Source organism: Nothobranchius furzeri, chromosome 3 (genome assembly GCF_043380555.1).
Source record: "Nothobranchius furzeri strain GRZ-AD chromosome 3, NfurGRZ-RIMD1, whole genome shotgun sequence".
Classification (NCBI taxonomy): Eukaryota; Metazoa; Chordata; class Actinopteri; order Cyprinodontiformes; family Nothobranchiidae; genus Nothobranchius; species Nothobranchius furzeri.
The window spans coordinates 22,333,592-22,358,595 of NC_091743.1; positions in this window are offsets into that span (position 1 = coordinate 22,333,592).

The window sequence follows — 25,004 nt, forward strand, 5'->3', positions numbered from 1 at the left end:
ATAGAAATTTGCAATCATCATGAAACGTTCAGATCACTTACAACTCAATAGATTCTACCTTCCTGTAACGTTTCAGCCTGATTGGACCTTGTTTTCACACAAATGAACCCAGAATGATGTGGAATTGTGCTTTGTGCAACATAATTCTGGGTGCCATTTAAAAACCATAAGTGCTAATGACTCCATTCCTTTTTGTGGTTGTAGGGGCTGTTGATTGGAGTACACTAAAACAAACCTGATCTCTCTAGGACATTCAGAAGCCAAGTTATAAGCCCACAAATGTGTAACTGGACTACTTCTTTAAAGTGACACCAGATCTGGTGAACTTTGGGACATGGTTTGACCCCCTATAGGAATGTGCTATCATCATGAAACGTTCAGATCACTTACAACTCAATAGATTATACCTTCCTGTAACGTTTCAGCCTGATTGGACCTTGTTTTCACACAAATGAACCCAGAATGATGAGAAATTGTGCTTTGTGCAACATAATTCTGGGTGCCATTTAAAAACCATAACTGCTAATGACTCCATTCCTTCTTGGGGTAATGGGGGCTGTTAATTGGAGTACTCTAAAACAAACCTGATCTCTCTAGGTCATTCAGAAGCCAAGTTATAAGCCCACAAAGGTGTAACTGGACTACTTCTTTGAAGTGACACCAGGCCCGGTGACCTTTGGGACATGGATTGACCCCCTTAGGAAAGTGCTATCATCATGAAACGTTCAGATCACTTACAACTCAATAGATTCTACCTTCCTGTAACGTTTCAGCCTGATTGGACCTTGTTTTCACACAAATGAACCCAGAATGATGTGAAATTTTGCTTCGTGCAACATAATTCTGGGTGCCATTGACAAACCATAAGTGCTAATGACTCCATTCCTTTTTGTGGTTGTAGGGGCTGTTGATTGGAGTACACTAAAATAAACCTGATCTCTCTAGGACATTCAGAAGCCAAGTTATAAGCCCACAAATGTGTAACTGGACTACTTATTTAAATTGACACCAGATCCGGTGACCTTTGGGACATGGTTTGACCTCCTTAGGAAAGTGCTATCATCATGAAACGTTCAGATCACTTACAACTCAATAGATTCAACCTTCCTGTAACGTTTCAGCCTGATTGGCCCTTGTTTTCACACAAATGAACCCAGAATGATGTGAAATTGTGCTTCGTGCAACATATTTCTGGGTGCCATTTAAAAACCATAACTGCTAATGACTCCATTCCTTTTTGGGGTAATGGGGGCTGTTAATTGGAGTACTCTAAAACAAACTTGACCTCTCTAGGATATTCCAAAGCCAAGTTATAAGCCCTCAAAGGTGTAACTGGACTACTTCTTTAAAGTGACACCAGATCCGGTGACCTTTGGGACATGGTTTGACCCCCTATAGGAATGTGCTATCATCATGAAACGTTCAGATCACTTACAACTCAATAGATTCTACCTTCCTGTAACGTTTCAGCCTGATTGGACCTTGTTTTCACACAAATGAACCCAGAATGATGTGAAATTGTGCTTCGAGCAACAATTCTGGGTGCCATTTAAAAACCATAACTGCTAATGACTCCATTCCTTCTTGGGGTAATGGGGGCTGTTAATTGGAATACTCTAAAACAAACCTGACCTCTCTAGGATATTCCAAAGCCAAGTTATAAGCCCACAAAGGTGTAACTGGACTACTTCTTTAAAGTGACACCGGGCCCGGTGACCTTTGGGACATGGTTTGACCCCCTTAGGAAAGTGCTATCATCATGAAACGTTCAGATCACTTACAACTCAATAGATTCTACCTTCCTGTAACGTTTCAGCCTGATTGGACCTTGTTTTCACACAAATGAACCCAGAATGATGTGAAATTGTGCTTCGTGCAACATAATTCTGCGTGCCATTTACAAACCATAAGTGCTAATGACTCCATTCATTTTTGTGATTGTAGGGGCTGTTGATTGGAGTACACTAAAATAAACCTGATCTCTCTAGGACATTCAGAAGCCAAGTTATAAGCCCACAAATGTGTAACTGGACTACTTATTTAAATTGACACCAGATCCGGTGACCTTTGGGACATGGTTTGACCCCCTTAGGAAAGTGCTATCATCATGAAACGTTCAGATCACTTACAACTCAATAGATTCTACCTTCTTGTAACGTTTCAGCCTGATTGGACCTTGTTTTCACACAAATGGACCCAGAATGATGTGAAATTGTGCTTCGTGCAACATAATTCTGGGTGCCATTTACAAACCATAAGTGCTAATGACTCCATTCCTTTTTGTGGTTGTAGGGGCTGTTGATTGGAGTACACTAAAACAAACCTAACCTCTCTAGGACATTCAGAAGCCAAGTTATAAGCCCACAAAGGTGTAACTGGACTACTTCTTTGAAGTGACACCAGGTCCGGTGACCTTTGGGACATGGATTGACCCCCTTAGGAAAGTGCTATCATCATGAAACGTTCAGATCACTTACAACTCAATAGATTCTACCTTCCTGTAACGTTTCAGCCTGATTGGACCTTGTTTTCACACAAATGAACCCAGAATGATGTGAAATTTTGCTTCGTGCAACATAATTCTGGGTGCCATTGACAAACCATAAGTGCTAATGACTCCATTCCTTTTTGTGGTTGTAGGGGCTGTTGATTGGAGTACACTAAAACAAACCTGATCTCTCTAGGACATTCAGAAGCCAAGTTATAAGCCCACAAATGTGTAACTGGACTACTTCTTTAAAGTGACACCAGATCTGGTGAACTTTGGGACATGGTTTGACCCCCTATAGGAATGTGCTATCATCATGAAACGTTCAGATCACTTACAACTCAATAGATTATACCTTCCTGTAACGTTTCAGCCTGATTGGACCTTGTTTTCACACAAATGAACCCAGAATGATGAGAAATTGTGCTTTGTGCAACATAATTCTGGGTGCCATTTAAAAACCATAACTGCTAATGACTCCATTCCTTCTTGGGGTAATGGGGGCTGTTAATTGGAGTACTCTAAAACAAACCTGATCTCTCTAGGTCATTCAGAAGCCAAGTTATAAGCCCACAAAGGTGTAACTGGACTACTTCTTTGAAGTGACACCAGGCCCGGTGACCTTTGGGACATGGATTGACCCCCTTAGGAAAGTGCTATCATCATGAAACGTTCAGATCACTTACAACTCAATAGATTCTACCTTCCTGTAACGTTTCAGCCTGATTGGACCTTGTTTTCACACAAATGAACCCAGAATGATGTGAAATTTTGCTTCGTGCAACATAATTCTGGGTGCCATTGACAAACCATAAGTGCTAATGACTCCATTCCTTTTTGTGGTTGTAGGGGCTGTTGATTGGAGTACACTAAAATAAACCTGATCTCTCTAGGACATTCAGAAGCCAAGTTATAAGCCCACAAATGTGTAACTGGACTACTTATTTAAATTGACACCAGATCCGGTGACCTTTGGGACATGGTTTGACCTCCTTAGGAAAGTGCTATCATCATGAAACGTTCAGATCACTTACAACTCAATAGATTCAACCTTCCTGTAACGTTTCAGCCTGATTGGCCCTTGTTTTCACACAAATGAACCCAGAATGATGTGAAATTGTGCTTCGTGCAACATATTTCTGGGTGCCATTTAAAAACCATAACTGCTAATGACTCCATTCCTTTTTGGGGTAATGGGGGCTGTTAATTGGAGTACTCTAAAACAAACTTGACCTCTCTAGGATATTCCAAAGCCAAGTTATAAGCCCTCAAAGGTGTAACTGGACTACTTCTTTAAAGTGACACCAGATCCGGTGACCTTTGGGACATGGTTTGACCCCCTATAGGAATGTGCTATCATCATGAAACGTTCAGATCACTTACAACTCAATAGATTCTACCTTCCTGTAACGTTTCAGCCTGATTGGACCTTGTTTTCACACAAATGAACCCAGAATGATGTGAAATTGTGCTTCGAGCAACAATTCTGGGTGCCATTTAAAAACCATAACTGCTAATGACTCCATTCCTTCTTGGGGTAATGGGGGCTGTTAATTGGAATACTCTAAAACAAACCTGACCTCTCTAGGATATTCCAAAGCCAAGTTATAAGCCCACAAAGGTGTAACTGGACTACTTCTTTAAAGTGACACCGGGCCCGGTGACCTTTGGGACATGGTTTGACCCCCTTAGGAAAGTGCTATCATCATGAAACGTTCAGATCACTTACAACTCAATAGATTCTACCTTCCTGTAACGTTTCAGCCTGATTGGACCTTGTTTTCACACAAATGAACCCAGAATGATGTGAAATTGTGCTTCGTGCAACATAATTCTGCGTGCCATTTACAAACCATAAGTGCTAATGACTCCATTCATTTTTGTGATTGTAGGGGCTGTTGATTGTAGTACACTAAAATAAACCTGATCTCTCTAGGACATTCAGAAGCCAAGTTATAAGCCCACAAATGTGTAACTGGACTACTTATTTAAATTGACACCAGATCCGGTGACCTTTGGGACATGGTTTGACCCCCTTAGGAAAGTGCTATCATCATGAAACGTTCAGATCACTTACAACTCAATAGATTCTACCTTCCTGTAACGTTTCAGCCTGATTGGCCCTTGTTTTCACACAAATGGACCCAGAATGATGTGAAATTGCGCTTCGTGCAACATAATTCTGGGTGCCATTTAAAAACCATAACTGCTAATGACTCCATTCCTTCTTGGGGTAATGGGGGCTGTTAATTGGAGTACTCTAAAACAAACCTGATCTCTCTAGGTCATTCAGAAGCCAAGTTATAAGCCCACAAAGGTGTAACTGGACTACTTCTTTAAAGTGACACCAGGCCCGGTGACATTTGGGTCATGGTTTGACAACCCTTAGGAAAGTGCTATCATCATGAAACGTTCAGATCACTTACAACTCAATAGATTCTACCTTCCTGTAGCGTTTCAGCCTGATTGGCCCTTGTTTTCACACAAATGAACCCAGAATGATGTGAAATTGTGCTTCGTGCAACATATTTCTGGGTGCCATTTAAAAACCATAACTGCTAATGACTCCATTCCTTTTTGGGGTAATGGGGGCTGTTATTTGGAGTACTCTAAAACAAACTTGACCTCTCTAGGATATTCCAAAGCCAAGTTATAAGCCCTCAAAGGTGTAACTGGACTACTTCTTTAAAGTGACACCAGGCCCGGTGACCTTTGGGACATGGATTGACCCCCTATAGGAATGTGCGATCATCATGAAACGTTCAGATCACTTACAACTCAATAGATTCTACCTTCTTGTAACGTTTCAGCCTGATTGGACTTTGTTTTCACACAAATGGACCCAGAATGATGTGAAATTGTGCTTCGTGCAACATAATTCTGGGTGCCATTTCCAAACCATAAGTGCTAATGACTCCATTCCTTTTTGTGGTTGTAAGGGCTGTTGATTGGAGTACACTAAAATAAACCTGATCTCTCTAGGACATTCAGAAGCCAAGTTATAAGCCCACAAATGTGTAATTGGACTACTTCTTTAAATTGACACCAGATCCGGTGACCTTTGGGACATGGTTTGACCCGCTATAGGAAAGTGCTATCATCATGAAACGTTCAGATCACTTACAACTCAATAGATTCTACCTTCCTGTAACGTTTCAGCCTGATTGGACCTTGTTTTCACACAAATGAACCCAGAATGATGTGAAATTGTGCTTCGTGCAACATAATTCTGGGTGCCATTTAAAAACCATAAGTGCTAATGACTCCATTCCTTTTTGTGGTTGTAGGGGCTGTTAATTGGAGTACTCTAAAACAAACCTGACCTCTCTAGGCTATTCCAAAGCCAAGTTATAAGCCCTCAAAGGTGTAACTGGACTACTTCTTTAAAGTGACACCAGGCCCGGTGACCTTTGGGACATGGTTTGACCCCCTATAGGAATGTGCTATCATCATGAAACATTCATATCACTTACAACTCAATAGATTCTACCTTCTTGTAAAGTTTCTGCCTGATTGGACCTTGTTTTCACACAAATGGACCCAGAATGATGTGAAATTGTGCTTCGTGCAACATAATTCTGGGTGCCATTTAAAAACCATAACTGCTAATGACTCCATTCCTTCTTGGGGTAATGGGGGCTGTTAATTGGAGTACTCTAAAACAAACCTGACCTCTCTAGGATATTCCAAAGCCAAGTTATAAGCCCTCAAAGGTGTAACTGGACTACTTCTTTAAAGTGACACCAGACCCGGTGACCTTTGGGACATGGTTTGACCCCCTATAGAAATTTGCAATCATCATGAAACGTTCAGATCACTTACAACTCAATAGATTCTACCTTCCTGTAACGTTTCAGCCTGATTGGACCTTGTTTTCACACAAATGAACCCAGAATGATGTGAAATTGTGCTTCGAGCAACAATTCTGGGTGCCATTTAAAAACCATAACTGCTAATGACTCCATTCCTTCTTGGGGTAATGGGGGCTGTTAATTGGAATACTCTAAAACAAACCTGACCTCTCTAGGATATTCCAAAGCCAAGTTATAGGCCCACAAAGGTGTAACTGGACTACTTCTTTAAAGTGACACCGGGCCCGGTGACCTTTGGGACATGGTTTGACCCCCTATAGGAATGTGCTATCATCATGAAACGTTCAGATCACTTACAACTCAATAGATTCTAACTTCCTGTAACGTTTCAGCCTGATTGGACCTTGTTTTCACACAAATGAACCCAGAATGATGTGAAATTGTGCTTCGTGCAACATAATTCTGGGTGCCATTTAAAAACCATAAGTGCTAATGACTCCATTCCTTTTTGTGGTTGTAGGGGCTGTTGATTGGAGTACACTAAAACAAACCTGATCTCTCTAAGACATTCAGAAGCCAAGTTATAAGCCCACAAATGTGTAACTGGACTACTTCTTTAAAGTGACACCAGATCTGGTGAACTTTGGGACATGGTTTGACCCCCTATAGGAATGTGCTATCATCATGAAACGTTCAGATCACTTACAACTCAATAGATTCTACCTTCCTGTAACGTTTCAGCCTGATTGGACCTTGTTTTCACACAAATGAACCCAGAATGATGAGAAATTGTGCTTCGTGCAACATAATTCTGGGTGCCATTTAAAAACCATAACTGCTAATGACTCCATTCCTTCTTGGGGTAATGGGGGCTGTTAATTGGAGTACTCTAAAACAAACCTGATCTCTCTAGGTCATTCAGAAGCCAAGTTATAAGCCCACAAAGGTGTAACTGGACTACTTCTTTGAAGTGACACCGGGCCCGGTGACGTTTGGGACATGGATTGATCCCCTTAGGAAAGTGCTATCATCATGAAACTTTCAGATCACTTACAACTCAATAGATTCTACCTTCCTGTAACGTTTCAGCCTGATTGGACCTTGTTTTCACACAAATGAACCCAGAATGATGTGAAATTGTGCTTCGTGCAACATAATTCTGGGTGCCATTTACAAACCATAAGTGCTAATGACTCCATTCATTTTTGTGGTTGTAGGGGCTGTTGATTGGAGTACACTAAAATAAACCTGATCTCTCTAGGACATTCAGAAGCCAAGTTATAAGCCCACAAATGTGTAACTGGACTACTTATTTAAATTGACACCAGATCCGGTGACCTTTGGGACATGGTTTGACCCCCTTAGGAAAGTGCTATCATCATGAAACGTTCAGATCACTTACAACTCAATAGATTCTACCTTCCTGTAACGTTTCAGCCTGATTGGCCCTTGTTTTCACACAAATGAACCCAGAATGATGTGAAATTGTGCTTCGTGCAACATAATTCTGGGTGCCATTTAAAAACCATAACTGCTAATGACTCCATTCCTTCTTGGGGTAATGGGGGCTGTTAATTGGAGTACTCTAAAACAAACCTGACCTCTCTACGATATTCCAAAGCCAAGTTATAAGCCCTCAAAGGTGTAACTGGACTACTTCTTTAAAGTGACACCAGACCCGGTGACCTTTGGGACATGGTTTGACCCCCTATAGAAATTTGCGATCATCATGAAACGTTCAGATCACTTACAACTCAATAGATTCTACCTTCCTGTAACGTTTCAGCCTGATTGGACCTTGTTTTCACACAAATGAACCCAGAATGATGTGAAATTGTGCTTCGTGCAACATAATTCTGGGTGCCATTTAAAAACCATAAGTGCTAATGACTCCATTCCTTTTTGTGGTTGTAGGGGCTGTTGATTGGAGTACACTAAAACAAACCTGATCTCTCTAGGACATTCAGAAGCAAAGTTATAAGCCCACAAATGTGTAACTGGACTACTTCTTTAAAGTGACACCAGATCTGGTGAACTTTGGGACATGGTTTGACCCCCTATAGGAATGTGCTATCATCATGAAACGTTCAGATCACTTACAACTCAATAGATTCTACCTTCCTGTAACGTTTCAGCCTGATTGGACCTTGTTTTCACACAAATGAACCCAGAATGATGAGAAATTGTGCTTTGTGCAACATAATTCTGGGTGCCATTTAAAAACCATAACTGCTAATGACTCCATTCCTTCTTGGGGTAATCGGGGCTGTTATTTGGAGTACTCTAAAACAAACCTGATCTCTCTAGGTCATTCAGAAGCCAAGTTATAAGCCCACAAAGGTGTAACTGGACTACTTCTTTGAAGTGACACCAGGCCCGGTGACCTTTGGGACATGGATTGACCCCCTTAGGAAAGTGCTATCATCATGAAACGTTCAGATCACTTACAACTCAATAGATTCTACCTTCCTGTAACGTTTCAGCCTGATTGGACCTTGTTTTCACACAAATGAACCCAGAATGATGTGAAATTGTGCTTCGTGCAACATAATTCTGGGTGCCATTGACAAACCAAAAGTGCTAATGACTCCATTCCTTTTTGTGGTTGTAGGGGCTGTTGATTGGAGTACACTAAAATAAACCTGATCTCTCTAGGACATTCAGAAGCCATGTTATAAGCCCACAAATGTGTAACTGGACTACTTATTTAAATTGACACCAGATCCGGTGACCTTTGGGACATGGTTTGACCTCCTTAGGAAAGTGCTATCATCATGAAACGTTCAGATCACTTACAACTCAATAGATTCTACCTTCCTGTAACGTTTCAGCCTGATTGGCCCTTGTTTTCACACAAATGAACCCAGAATGATGTGAAATTGTGCTTCGTGCAACATATTTCTGGGTGCCATTTAAAAACCATAACTGCTAATGACTCCATTCCTTTTTGGGGTAATGGGGGCTGTTAATTGGAGTACTCTAAAACAAACTTGACCTCTCTAGGATATTCCAAAGCCAAGTTATAAGCCCTCAAAGGTGTAACTGGACTACTTCTTTAAAGTGACACCAGATCCGGTGACCTTTGGGACATGGTTTGACCCCCTATAGGAATGTGCTATCATCATGAAACGTTCAGATCACTTACAACTCAATAGATTCTACCTTCCTGTAACGTTTCAGCCTGATTGGACCTTGTTTTCACACAAATGAACCCAGAATGATGTGAAATTGTGCTTCGTGCAACATAATTCTGGGTGCCATTTAAAAACCATAAGTGCTAATGACTCCATTCATTTTTGTGGTTGTAGGGGCTGTTGATTGGAGTACACTAAAACAAACCTGACCTCTCTAGAACATTCCAAAGCCAAGTTATAAGCCCACAAAGGTGTAACTGGACTACTTCTTTAAAGTGACACCGGGCCCGGTGACCTTTGGGACATGGTTTGACCCCCTATAGGAATGTGCTATCATCATGAAACGTTCAGATCACTTACAACTCAATAGATTCTAACTTCCTGTAACGTTTCAGCCTGATTGGACCTTGTTTTCACACAAATGAACCCAGAATGATGTGAAATTGTGCTTCGTGCAACATAATTCTGGGTGCCATTTACAAACCATAAGTGCTAATGACTCCATTCATTTTTGTGGTTGTAGGGGCTGTTGATTGGAGTACACTAAAATAAACCTGATCTCTCTAGAACATTCAGAAGCCAAGTTATAAGCCCACAAATGTGTAACTGGACTACTTCTTCAAAGTGACACCAGATCTGGTGAACTTTGGGACATGGTTTGACCCCCTATAGGAATGTGCTATCATCATGAAACGTTCAGATCACTTACAACTCAATAGATTCTACCTTCCTGTAACGTTTCAGCCTGATTGGACCTTGTTTTCACACAAATGAACCCAGAATGATGTGAAATTGTGCTTCGTGCAACATAATTCTGGGTGCCATTTACAAACCATAAGTGCTAATGACTCCATTCATTTTTGTGGTTGTAGGGGCTGTTGATTGGAGTACACTAAAATAAACCTGATCTCTCTAGAACATTCAGAAGCCAAGTTATAAGCCCACAAATGTGTAACTGGACTACTTATTTAAATTGACACCAGATCCGGTGACCTTTGGGACATGGTTTGACCCCCTTAGAAAAGTGCTATCATCATGAAACGTTCAGATCACTTACAACTCAATAGATTCTACCTTCCTGTAACGTTTCAGCCTGATTGGCCCTTGTTTTCACACAAATGGACCCAGAATGATGTGAAATTGTGCTTCGTGCAACATAATTCTGGGTGCCAATTAAAAACCATAACTGCTAATGACTCCATTCCTTCTTGGGGTAATGGGGGCTGTTAATTGGAGTACTCTAAAATAAACCTGACCTCTCTAGGATATTCCAAAGCCAAGTTATAAGCCCTCAAAGGTGTAACTGGACTACTTCTTTAAAGTGACACCAGACCCGGTGACCTTTGGGACATGGTTTGACCCCCTTAGGAAAGTGCTATCATCATGAAACGTTCAGATCACTTACAACTCAATAGATTCTACCTTCCTGTAACGTTTCAGCCTGATTGGACCTTGTTTTCACACAAATGAACCCAGAATGATGTGAAATTGTGCTTCGTGCAACATAATTCTGGGTGCCATTGACAAACCATAAGTGCTAATGACTCCATTCCTTTTTGTGGTTGTAGGGGCTGTTGATTGGAGTACACTAAAATAAACCTGATCTCTCTAGGACATTCAGAAGCCAAGTTATAAGCCCACAAATGTGTAACTGGACTACTTATTTAAATTGACACCAGATCCGGTGACCTTTGGGACATGGTTTGACCTCCTTAGGAAAGTGCTATCATCATGAAACGTTCAGATCACTTACAACTCAATAGATTCTACCTTCCTGTAACGTTTCAGCCTGATTGGCCCTTGTTTTCACACAAATGAACCCAGAATGATGTGAAATTGTGCTTCGTGCAACATATTTCTGGGTGCCATTTAAAAACCATAACTGCTAATGACTCCATTCCTTTTTGGGGTAATGGGGGCTGTTAATTGGAGTACTCTAAAACAAACTTGACCTCTCTAGGATATTCCAAAGCCAAGTTATAAGCCCTCAAAGGTGTAACTGGACTACTTCTTTAAAGTGACACCAGATCCGGTGACCTTTGGGACATGGTTTGACCCCCTATAGGAATGTGCTATCATCATGAAACGTTCAGATCACTTACAACTCAATAGATTCTACCTTCCTGTAACGTTTCAGCCTGATTGGACCTTGTTTTCACACAAATGAACCCAGAATGATGTGAAATTGTGCTTCGTGCAACAATTCTGGGTGCCATTTAAAAACCATAACTGCTAATGACTCCATTCCTTCTTGGGGTAATGGGGGCTGTTAATTGGAGTACTCTAAAACAAACCTGACCTCTCTAGGATATTCCAAAGCCAAGTTATAAGCCCACAAAGGTGTAACTGGACTACTTCTTTAAAGTGACACCGGGCCCGGTGACCTTTGGGACATGGTTTGACCCCCTATAGGAATGTGCTATCATCATGAAACGTTCAGATCACTTACAACTCAACAGATTCTAACTTCCTGTAACGTTTCAGCCTGATTGGACCTTGTTTTCACACAAATGAACCCAGAATGATGTGAAATTGTGCTTTGTGCAACATAATTCTGGGTGCCATTTAAAAACCATAAGTGCTAATGACTCCATTCCTTTTTGTGGTTGTAGGGGCTGTTGATTGGAGTACACTAAAACAAACCTGATCTCTCTAAGATATTCAGAAGCCAAGTTATAAGCCCACAAATGTGTAACTGGACTACTTCTTTAAAGTGACACCAGATCTGGTGAACTTTGGGACATGGTTTGACCCCCTATAGGAATGTGCTATCATCATGAAACGTTCAGATCACTTACAACTCAATAGATTCTACCTTCCTGTAACGTTTCAGCCTGATTGGACCTTGTTTTCACACAAATGAACCCAGAATGATGAGAAATTGTGCTTCGTGCAACATAATTCTGGGTGCCATTTAAAAACCATAACTGCTAATGACTCCATTCCTTCTTGGGGTAATGGGGGCTGTTAATTGGAGTACTCTAAAACAAACCTGATCTCTCTAGGTCATTCAGAAGCCAAGTTATAAGCCCACAAAGGTGTAACTGGACTACTTCTTTGAAGTGACACCAGGCCCGGTGACCTTTGGGACACGGATTGACCCCCTTAGGAAAGTGCTATCATCATGAAACGTTCAGATCACTTACAACTCAATAGATTCTACCTTCCTGTAATGTTTCAGCCGGATTGGACCTTGTTTTCACACAAATGAACCCAGAATGATGTGAAATTGTGCTTCGTGCAACATAATTCTGGGTGCCATTTACAAACCATAAGTGCTAATGACTCCATTCATTTTTGTGGTTGTAGGGGCTGTTGATTGGAGTACACTAAAATAAACCTGATCTCTCTAGAACATTCAGAAGCCAAGTTATAAGCCCACAAATGTGTAACTGGACTACTTATTTAAATTGACACCAGATCCGGTGACCTTTGGGACATGGTTTGACCCCCTTAGAAAAGTGCTATCATCATGAAACGTTCAGATCACTTACAACTCAATAGATTCTACCTTCCTGTAACGTTTCAGCCTGATTGGCCCTTGTTTTCACACAAATGGACCCAGAATGATGTGAAATTGTGCTTCGTGCAACATAATTCTGGGTGCCAATTAAAAACCATAACTGCTAATGACTCCATTCCTTCTTGGGGTAATGGGGGCTGTTAATTGGAGTACTCTAAAACAAACCTGACCTCTCTAGGATATTCCAAAGCCAAGTTATAAGCCCTCAAAGGTGTAACTGGACTACTTCTTTAAAGTGACACCAGACCCGGTGACCTTTGGGACATGGTTTGACCCCCTTAGGAAAGTGCTATCATCATGAAACGTTCAGATCACTTACAACTCAATAGATTCTACCTTCCTGTAACGTTTCAGCCTGATTGGACCTTGTTTTCACACAAATGAACCCAGAATGATGTGAAATTGTGCTTCGTGCAACATAATTCTGGGTGCCATTGACAAACCATAAGTGCTAATGACTCCATTCCTTTTTGTGGTTGTAGGGGCTGTTGATTGGAGTACACTAAAATAAACCTGATCTCTCTAGGACATTCAGAAGCCAAGTTATAAGCCCACAAATGTGTAACTGGACTACTTATTTAAATTGACACCAGATCCGGTGACCTTTGGGACATGGTTTGACCTCCTTAGGAAAGTGCTATCATCATGAAACGTTCAGATCACTTACAACTCAATAGATTCTACCTTCCTGTAACGTTTCAGCCTGATTGGCCCTTGTTTTCACACAAATGAACCCAGAATGATGTGAAATTGTGCTTCGTGCAACATATTTCTGGGTGCCATTTAAAAACCATAACTGCTAATGACTCCATTCCTTTTTGGGGTAATGGGGGCTGTTAATTGGAGTACTCTAAAACAAACTTGACCTCTCTAGGATATTCCAAAGCCAAGTTATAAGCCCTCAAAGGTGTAACTGGACTACTTCTTTAAAGTGACACCAGATCCGGTGACCTTTGGGACATGGTTTGACCCCCTATAGGAATGTGCTATCATCATGAAACGTTCAGATCACTTACAACTCAATAGATTCTACCTTCCTGTAACGTTTCAGCCTGATTGGACCTTGTTTTCACACAAATGAACCCAGAATGATGTGAAATTGTGCTTCGTGCAACAATTCTGGGTGCCATTTAAAAACCATAACTGCTAATGACTCCATTCCTTCTTGGGGTAATGGGGGCTGTTAATTGGAGTACTCTAAAACAAACCTGACCTCTCTAGGATATTCCAAAGCCAAGTTATAAGCCCACAAAGGTGTAACTGGACTACTTCTTTAAAGTGACACCGGGCCCGGTGACCTTTGGGACATGGTTTGACCCCCTATAGGAATGTGCTATCATCATGAAACGTTCAGATCACTTACAACTCAATAGATTCTAACTTCCTGTAACGTTTCAGCCTGATTGGACCTTGTTTTCACACAAATGAACCCAGAATGATGTGAAATTGTGCTTCGTGCAACATAATTCTGGGTGCCATTTAAAAACCATAAGTGCTAATGACTCCATTCCTTTTTGTGGTTGTAGGGGCTGTTGATTGGAGTACACTAAAATAAACCTGATCTCTCTAGGACATTCAGAAGCCAAGTTATAAGCCCACAAATGTGTAACTGGACTACTTATTTAAATTGACACCAGATCCGGTGACCTTTGGGACATGGTTTGACCTCCTTAGGAAAGTGCTATCATCATGAAACGTTCAGATCACTTACAACTCAATAGATTCTACCTTCCTGTAACGTTTCAGCCTGATTGGCCCTTGTTTTCACACAAATGAACCCAGAATGATGTGAAATTGTGCTTCGTGCAACATATTTCTGGGTGCCATTTAAAAACCATAACTGCTAATGACTCCATTCCTTTTTGGGGTAATGGGGGCTGTTAATTGGAGTACTCTAAAACAAACTTGACCTCTCTAGGATATTCCAAAGCCAAGTTATAAGCCCTCAAAGGTGTAACTGGACTACTTCTTTAAAGTGACACCAGATCCGGTGACCTTTGGGACATGGTTTGACCCCCTATAGGAATGTGCTATCATCATGAAACGTTCAGATCACTTACAACTCAATAGATTCTACCTTCCTGTAACGTTTCAGCCTGATTGGACCTTGTTTTCACACAAATGAACCCAGAATGATGTGAAATTGTGCTTCGTGCAACAATTCTGGGTGCCATTTAAAAACCATAACTGCTAATGACTCCATTCCTTCTTGGGGTAATGGGGGCTGTTAATTGGAGTACTCTAAAACAAACCTGACCTCTCTAGGATATTCCAAAGCCAAGTTATAAGCCCACAAAGGTGTAACTGGACTACTTCTTTAAAGTGACACCGGGCCAGGTGACCTTTGGGACATGGTTTGACCCCCTATAGGAATGTGCTATCATCATGAAATGTTCAGATCACTTACAACTCAATAGATTCTAACTTCCTGTAACGTTTCAGCCTGATTGGACCTTGTTTTCACACAAATGAACCCAGAATGATGTGAAATTGTGCTTCGTGCAACATAATTCTGGGTGCCATTTAAAAACCATAAGTGCTAATGACTCCATTCCTTTTTGTGGTTGTAGGGGCTGTTGATTGGAGTACACTAAAATAAACCTGATCTCTCTAGGACATTCAGAAGCCAAGTTATAAGCCCACAAATGTGTAACTGGACTACTTATTTAAATTGACACCAGATCCGGTGACCTTTGGGACATGGTTTGACCTCCTTAGGAAAGTGCTATCATCATGAAACGTTCAGATCACTTACAACTCAATAGATTCTACCTTCCTGTAACGTTTCAGCCTGATTGGCCCTTGTTTTCACACAAATGAACCCAGAATGATGTGAAATTGTGCTTCGTGCAACATATTTCTGGGTGCCATTTAAAAACCATAACTGCTAATGACTCCATTCCTTTTAGGGGTAATGGGGGCTGTTAATTGGAGTACTCTAAAACAAACTTGACCTCTCTAGGATATTCCAAAGCCAAGTTATAAGCCCTCAAAGGTGTAACTGGACTACTTCTTTAAAGTGACATCAGATCCGGTGACCTTTGGGACATGGTTTGACCCCCTATAGGAATGTGCTATCATCATGAAACGTTCAGATCACTTACAACTCAATAGATTCTACCTTCCTGTAACGTTTCAGCCTGATTGGACCTTGTTTTCACACAAATGAACCCAGAATGATGTGAAATTGTGCTTCGTGCAACAATTCTGGGTGCCATTTAAAAACCATAACTGCTAATGACTCCATTCCTTCTTGGGGTAATGGGGGCTGTTAATTGGAGTACTCTAAAACAAACCTGACCTCTCTAGGATATTCCAAAGCCAAGTTATAAGCCCAAAAAGGTATAACTGGACTACTTCTTTAAAGTGACACCGGGCCCGGTGACCTTTGGGACATGGTTTGACCCCCTATAGGAATGTGCTATCATCATGAAACGTTCAGATCACTTACAACTCAATAGATTTTAACTTCCTGTAACGTTTCAGCCTGATTGGACCTTGTTTTCACACAAATGAACCCAGAATGATGTTAAATTGTGCTTCGTGCAACATAATTCTGGGTGCCATTTAAAAACCATAAGTGCTAATGACTCCATTCCTTTTTGTGGTTGTAGGGGCTGTTGATTGGAGTACACTAAAACAAACCTGATCTCTCTAAGACATTCAGAAGCCAAGTTATAAGCCCACAAATGTGTAACTGGACTACTTCTTTAAAGTGACACCAGATCTGGTGAACTTTGGGACATGGTTTGACCCCCTATAGGAATGTGCTATCATCATGAAACGTTCAGATCACTTACAACTCAATAGATTCTACCTTCCTGTAACGTTTCAGCCTGATTGGACCTTGTTTTCACACAAATGAACCCAGAATGATGAGAAATTGTGCTTCGTGCAACATAATTCTGGGTGCCATTTAAAAACCATAACAGCTAATGACTCCATTCCTTCTTGGGGTAATGGGGGCTGTTAATTGGAGTACTCTAAAACAAACCTGATCTCTCTAGGTCATTCAGAAGCCAAGTTATAAGCCCACAAAGGTGTAACTGGACTACTTCTTTGAAGTGACACCAGGCCCGGTGACCTTTGGGACATGGATTGACCCCCTTAGGAAAGTGCTATCATCATGAAACGTTCAGATCACTTACAACTCAATAGATTCTACCTTCCTGTAATGTTTCAGCCTGATTGGACCTTGTTTTCACACAAATGAACCCAGAATGATGTGAAATTGTGCTTCGTGCAACATAATTCTGGGTGCCATTTACAAACCATAAGTGCTAATGACTCCATTCCTTTTTGTGGTTGTAGGGGCTGTTGATTGGAGTACAATAAAATAAACATGATCTCTCTAGGACATTCAGAAGCCAAGTTATAAGCCCACAAATGTGTAACTGGACTACTTATTTAAATTGACACCAGATCCGGTGACCTTTGGGACATGGTTTGACCTCCTTAGGAAAGTGCTATCATCATGAAACGTTCAGATCACTTACAACTCAATAGATTCTACCTTCCTGTAACGTTTCAGCCTGATTGGCCCTTGTTTTCACACAAATGAACCCAGAATGATGTGAAATTGTGCTTCGTGCAACATATTTCTGGGTGCCATTTAAAAACCATAACTGCTAATGACTCCATTCCTTTTAGGGGTAATGGGGGCTGTTAATTGGAGTACTCTAAAACAAACTTGACCTCTCTAGGATATTCCAAAGCCAAGTTATAAGCCCTCAAAGGTGTAACTGGACTACTTCTTTAAAGTGACATCAGATCCGGTGACCTTTGGGACATGGTTTGACCCCCTATAGGAATGTGCTATCATCATGAAACGTTCAGATCACTTACAACTCAATAGATTCTACCTTCCTGTAACGTTTCAGCCTGATTGGACCTTGTTTTCACACAAATGAACCCAGAATGATGTGAAATTGTGCTTCGTGCAACAATTCTGGGTGCCATTTAAAAACCATAACTGCTAATGACTCCATTCCTTCTTGGGGTAATGGGGGCTGTTAATTGGAGTACTCTAAAACAAACCTGACCTCTCTAGGATATTCCAAAGCCAAGTTATAAGCCCAAAAAGGTGTAACTGGACTACTTCTTTAAAGTGACACCGGGCCCGGTGACCTTTGGGACATGGTTTGACCCCCTATAGGAATGTGCTATCATCATGAAACGTTCAGATCACTTACAACTCAATAGATTCTAACTTCCTGTAACGTTTCAGCCTGATTGGACCTTGTTTTCACACAAATGAACCCAGAATGATGTGAAATTGTGCTTCGTGCAACATAATTCTGGGTGCCATTTAAAAACCATAAGTGCTAATGACTCCATTCCTTTTTGTGGTTGTAGGGGCTGTTGATTGGAGTACACTAAAACAAACCTGATCTCTCTAAGACATTCAGAAGCCAAGTTATAAGCCCACAAATGTGTAACTGGACTACTTCTTTAAAGTGACACCAGATCTGGTGAACTTTGGGACATGGTTTGACCCCCTATAGGAATGTGCTATCATCATGAAACGTTCAGATCACTTACAACTCAATAGATTTTAACTTCCTGTAACGTTTCAGCCTGATTGGACCTTGTTTTCACACAAATGAACCCAGAATGATGTGAAATTGTGCTTCGTGCAACATAATTCTGGGTGCCATTTAAAAACCATAAGTGCTAATGACTCCATTCCTTTTTGTGGTTGTAGGGGCTGTTGATTGGAGTACACTAAAACAAACCTGATCTCTCTAAGACATTCAGAAGCCAAGTTATAAGCCCACAAATGTGTAACTGGACTACTTCTTTAAAGTGACACCAGATCTGGTGAACTTTGGGACATGGTTTGACCCCCTATAGGAATGTGCTATCATCATGAAACGTTCAGATCACTTACAACTCAATAGATTTTAACTTCCTGTAACGTTTCAGCCTGATTGGACCTTGTTTTCACACAAATGAACCCAGAATGATGTGAAATTGTGCTTCGTGCAACATAATTCTGGGTGCCATTTAAAAACCATAAGTGCTAATGACTCCATTCCTTTTTGTGGTTGTAGGGGCTGTTGATTGGAGTACACTAAAACAAACCTGATCTCTCTAAGACATTCAGAAGCCAAGTTATAAGCCCACAAATGTGTAACTGGACTACTTCTTTAAAGTGACACCAGATCTGGTGAACTTTGGGACATGGTTTGACCCCCTATAGGAATGTGCTATCATCATGAAACGTTCAGATCACTTACAACTCAATAGATTTTAACTTCCTGTAACGTTTCAGCCTGATTGGACCTTGTTTTCACACAAATGAACCCAGAATGATGTTAAATTGTGCTTCGTGCAACATAATTCTGGGTGCCATTTAAAAACCATAAGTGCTAATGACTCCATTCCTTTTTGTGGTTGTAGGGGCTGTTGATTGGAGTACACTAAAACAAACCTGATCTCTCTAAGACATTCAGAAGCCAAGTTATAAGCCCACAAATGTGTAACTGGACTACTTCTTTAAAGTGACACCAGATCTGGTGAACTTTGGGACATGGTTTGACCCCCTATAGGAATGTGCTATCATCATGAAACGTTCAGATCACTTACAACTCAATAGATTCTACCTTCCTGTAACGTTTCAGCCTGATTGGACCTTGTTTTCACACAAATGAACCCAGAATGATGAGAAATTGTGCTTCGTGCAACATAATTCTGGGTGCCATTTAAAAACCATAACTGCTAATGACTCCATTCCTTCTTGGGGTAATGGGGGCTGTTAATTGGAGTACTCTAAAACAAACCTGATCTCTCTAGGTCATTCAGAAGCCAAGTTATAAGCCCACAAAGGTGTAACTGGACTACTTCTTTGAAGTGACACCAGGCCCGGTGACCTTTGGGACATGGATTGACCCCCTTAGGAAAGTGCTATCATCATGAAACGTTCAGATCACTTACAACTCAATAGATTCTACCTTCCTGTAATGTTTCAGCCTGATTGGACCTTGTTTTCACACAAATGAACCCAGAATGATGTGAAATTGTGCTTCGTGCAACATAATTCTGGGTGCCATTTACAAACCATAAGTGCTAATGACTCCATTCCTTTTTGTGGTTGTAGGGGCTGTTGATTGGAGTACAATAAAATAAACATGATCTCTCTAGGACATTCAGAAGCCAAGTTATAAGCCCACAAATGTGTAACTGGACTACTTATTTAAATTGACACCAGATCCGGTGACCTTTGGGACATGGTTTGACCTCCTTAGGAAAGTGCTATCATCATGAAACGTTCAGATCACTTACAACTCAATAGATTCTACCTTCCTGTAACGTTTCAGCCTGATTGGCCCTTGTTTTCACACAAATGAACCCAGAATGATGTGAAATTGTGCTTCGTGCAACATATTTCTGGGTGCCATTTAAAAACCATAACTGCTAATGACTCCATTCCTTTTAGGGGTAATGGGGGCTGTTAATTGGAGTACTCTAAAACAAACTTGACCTCTCTAGGATATTCCAAAGCCAAGTTATAAGCCCTCAAAGGTGTAACTGGACTACTTCTTTAAAGTGACATCAGATCCGGTGACCTTTGGGACATGGTTTGACCCCCTATAGGAATGTGCTATCATCATGAAACGTTCAGATCACTTACAACTCAATAGATTCTACCTTCCTGTAACGTTTCAGCCTGATTGGACCTTGTTTTCACACAAATGAACCCAGAATGATGTGAAATTGTGCTTCGTGCAACAATTCTGGGTGCCATTTAAAAACCATAACTGCTAATGACTCCATTCCTTCTTGGGGTAATGGGGGCTGTTAATTGGAGTACTCTAAAACAAACCTGACCTCTCTAGGATATTCCAAAGCCAAGTTATAAGCCCAAAAAGGTGTAACTGGACTACTTCTTTAAAGTGACACCGGGCCCGGTGACCTTTGGGACATGGTTTGACCCCCTATAGGAATGTGCTATCATCATGAAACGTTCAGATCACTTACAACTCAATAGATTCTAACTTCCTGTAACGTTTCAGCCTGATTGGACCTTGTTTTCACACAAATGAACCCAGAATGATGTGAAATTGTGCTTCGTGCAACATAATTCTGGGTGCCATTTAAAAACCATAAGTGCTAATGACTCCATTCCTTTTTGTGGTTGTAGGGGCTGTTGATTGGAGTACACTAAAACAAACCTGATCTCTCTAAGACATTCAGAAGCCAAGTTATAAGCCCACAAATGTGTAACTGGACTACTTCTTTAAAGTGACACCAGATCTGGTGAACTTTGGGACATGGTTTGACCCCCTATAGGAATGTGCTATCATCATGAAACGTTCAGATCACTTACAACTCAATAGATTCTACCTTCCTGTAACGTTTCAGCCTGATTGGACCTTGTTTTCACACAAATGAACCCAGAATGATGAGAAATTGTGCTTCGTGCAACATAATTCTGGGTGCCATTTAAAAACCATAACTGCTAATGACTCCATTCCTTCTTGGGGTAATGGGGGCTGTTAATTGGAGTACTCTAAAACAAACCTGATCTCTCTAGGTCATTCAGAAGCCAAGTTATAAGCCCACAAAGGTGTAACTGGACTACTTCTTTAAAGTGACACCAGATCTGGTGAACTTTGGGACATGGTTTGACCCCCTATAGGAATGTGCTATCATCATGAAACGTTCAGATCACTTACAACTCAATAGATTCTACCTTCCTGTAACGTTTCAGCCTGATTGGACCTTGTTTTCACACAAATGAACCCAGAATGATGAGAAATTGTGCTTCGTGCAACATAATTCTGGGTGCCATTTAAAAACCATAACTGCTAATGACTCCATTCCTTCTTGGGGTAATGGGGGCTGTTAATTGGAGTACTCTAAAACAAACCTGATCTCTCTAGGTCATTCAGAAGCCAAGTTATAAGCCCACAAAGGTGTAACTGGACTACTTATTTAAATTGACACCAGATCCGGTGACCTTTGGGACATGGTTTGACCTCCTTAGGAAAGTTCTATCATCATGAAACGTTCAGATCACTTACAACTCAATAGATTCTAACTTCCTGTAACGTTTCAGCCTGATTGGACCTTGTTTTCACACAAATGAACCCAGAATGATGTGAAATTGTGCTTCGTGCAACATAATTCTGGGTGCCATTTAAAAACCATAAGTGCTAATGACTCCATTCCTTTTTGTGGTTGTAGGGGCTGTTGATTGGAGTACACTAAAATAAACCTGATCTCTCTAGGACATTCAGAAGCCAAGTTATAAGCCCACAAATGTGTAACTGGACTACTTATTTAAATTGACACCAGATCCGGTGACCTTTGGGACATGGTTTGACCTCCTTAGGAAAGTGCTATCATCATGAAACGTTCAGATCACTTACAACTCAATAGATTCTACCTTCCTGTAACGTTTCAGCCTGATTGGCCCTTGTTTTCACACAAATGAACCCAGAATGATGTGAAATTGTGCTTCGTGCAACATATTTCTGGGTGCCATTTAAAAACCATAACTGCTAATGACTCCATTCCTTTTAGGGGTAATGGGGGCTGTTAATTGGAGTACTCTAAAACAAACTTGACCTCTCTAGGATATTCCAAAGCCAAGTTATAAGCCCTCAAAGGTGTAACTGGACTACTTCTTTAAAGTGACATCAGATCCGGTGACCTTTGGGACATGGTTTGACCCCCTATAGGAATGTGCTATCATCATGAAACGTTCAGATCACTTACAACTCAATAGATTCTACCTTCCTGTAACGTTTCAGCCTGATTGGACCTTGTTTTCACACAAATGAACCCAGAATGATGTGAAATTGTGCTTCGTGCAACAATTCTGGGTGCCATTTAAAAACCATAACTGCTAATGACTCCATTCCTTCTTGGGGTAATGGGGGCTGTTAATTGGAGTACTCTAAAACAAACCTGACCTCTCTAGGATATTCCAAAGCCAAGTTATAAGCCCAAAAAGGTGTAACTGGACTACTTCTTTAAAGTGACACCGGGCCCGGTGACCTTTGGGACATGGTTTGACCCCCTATAGGAATGTGCTATCATCATGAAACGTTCAGATCACTTACAACTCAATAGATTTTAACTTCCTGTAACGTTTCAGCCTGATTGGACCTTGTTTTCACACAAATGAACCCAGAATGATGTGAAATTGTGCTTCGTGCAACATAATTCTGGGTGCCATTTAAAAACCATAAGTGCTAATGACTCCATTCCTTTTTGTGGTTGTAGGGGCTGTTGATTGGAGTACACTAAAACAAACCTGATCTCTCTAAGACATTCAGAAGCCAAGTTATAAGCCCACAAATGTGTAACTGGACTACTTCTTTAAAGTGACACCAGATCTGGTGAACTTTGGGACATGGTTTGACCCCCTATATGAATGTGCTATCATCATGAAACGTTCAGATCACTTACAACTCAATAGATTCTACCTTCCTATAACGTTTCAGCCTGATTGGACCTTGTTTTCACACAAATGAACCCAGAATGATGAGAAATTGTGCTTCGTGCAACATAATTCTGGGTGCCATTTAAAAACCATAACTGCTAATGACTCCATTCCTTCTTGGGGTAATGGGGGCTGTTAATTGGAGTACTCTAAAACAAACCTGATCTCTCTAGGGCATTCAGAAGCCAAGTTATAAGCCCACAAAGGTGTAACTGGACTACTTCTTTGAAGTGACACCAGGCCCGGTGACCTTTGGGACATGGATTGACCCCCTTAGGAAAGTGCTATCATCATGAAACGTTCAGATCACTTACAACTCAATAGATTCTACCTTCCTGTAATGTTTCAGCCTGATTGGACCTTGTTTTCACACAAATGAACCCAGAATGATGTGAAATTGTGCTTCGTGCAACATAATTCTGGGTGCCATTTACAAACCATAAGTGCTAATGACTCCATTCCTTTTTGTGGTTGTAGGGGCTGTTGATTGGAGTACAATAAAATAAACCTGATCTCTCTAGGACATTCAGAAGCCAAGTTATAAGCCCACAAATGTGTAACTGGACTACTTATTTAAATTGACACCAGATCCGGTGACCTTTGGGACATGGTTTGACCTCCTTAGGAAAGTGCTATCATCATGAAACGTTCAGATCACTTACAACTCAATAGATTCTACCTTCCTGTAACGTTTCAGCCTGATTGGCCCTTGTTTTCACAAAAATGAACCCAGAATGATGTGAAATTGTGCTTCGTGCAACATATTTCTGGGTGCCATTTAAAAACCATAACTGCTAATGACTCCATTCCTTTTAGGGGTAATGGGGGCTGTTAATTGGAGTACTCTAAAACAAACTTGACCTCTCTAGGATATTCCAAAGCCAAGTTATAAGCCCTCAAAGGTGTAACTGGACTACTTCTTTAAAGTGACATCAGATCCGGTGACCTTTGGGACATGGTTTGACCCCCTATAGGAATGTGCTATCATCATGAAACGTTCAGATCACTTACAACTCAATAGATTCTACCTTCCTGTAACGTTTCAGCCTGATTGGACCTTGTTTTCACACAAATGAACCCAGAATGATGTGAAATTGTGCTTCGTGCAACAATTCTGGGTGCCATTTAAAAACCATAACTGCTAATGACTCCATTCCTTCTTGGGGTAATGGGGGCTGTTAATTGGAGTACTCTAAAACAAACCTGACCTCTCTAGGATATTCCAAAGCCAAGTTATAAGCCCAAAAAGGTGTAACTGGACTACTTCTTTAAAGTGACACCGGGCCCGGTGACCTTTGGGACATGGTTTGACCCCCTATAGGAATGTGCTATCATCATGAAACGTTCAGATCACTTACAACTCAATAGATTCTAACTTCCTGTAACGTTTCAGCCTGATTGGACCTTGTTTTCACACAAATGAACCCAGAATGATGTGAAATTGTGCTTCGTGCAACATAATTCTGGGTGCCATTTAAAAACCATAAGTGCTAATGACTCCATTCCTTTTTGTGGTTGTAGGGGCTGTTGATTGGAGTACACTAAAACAAACCTGATCTCTCTAAGACATTCAGAAGCCAAGTTATAAGCCCAC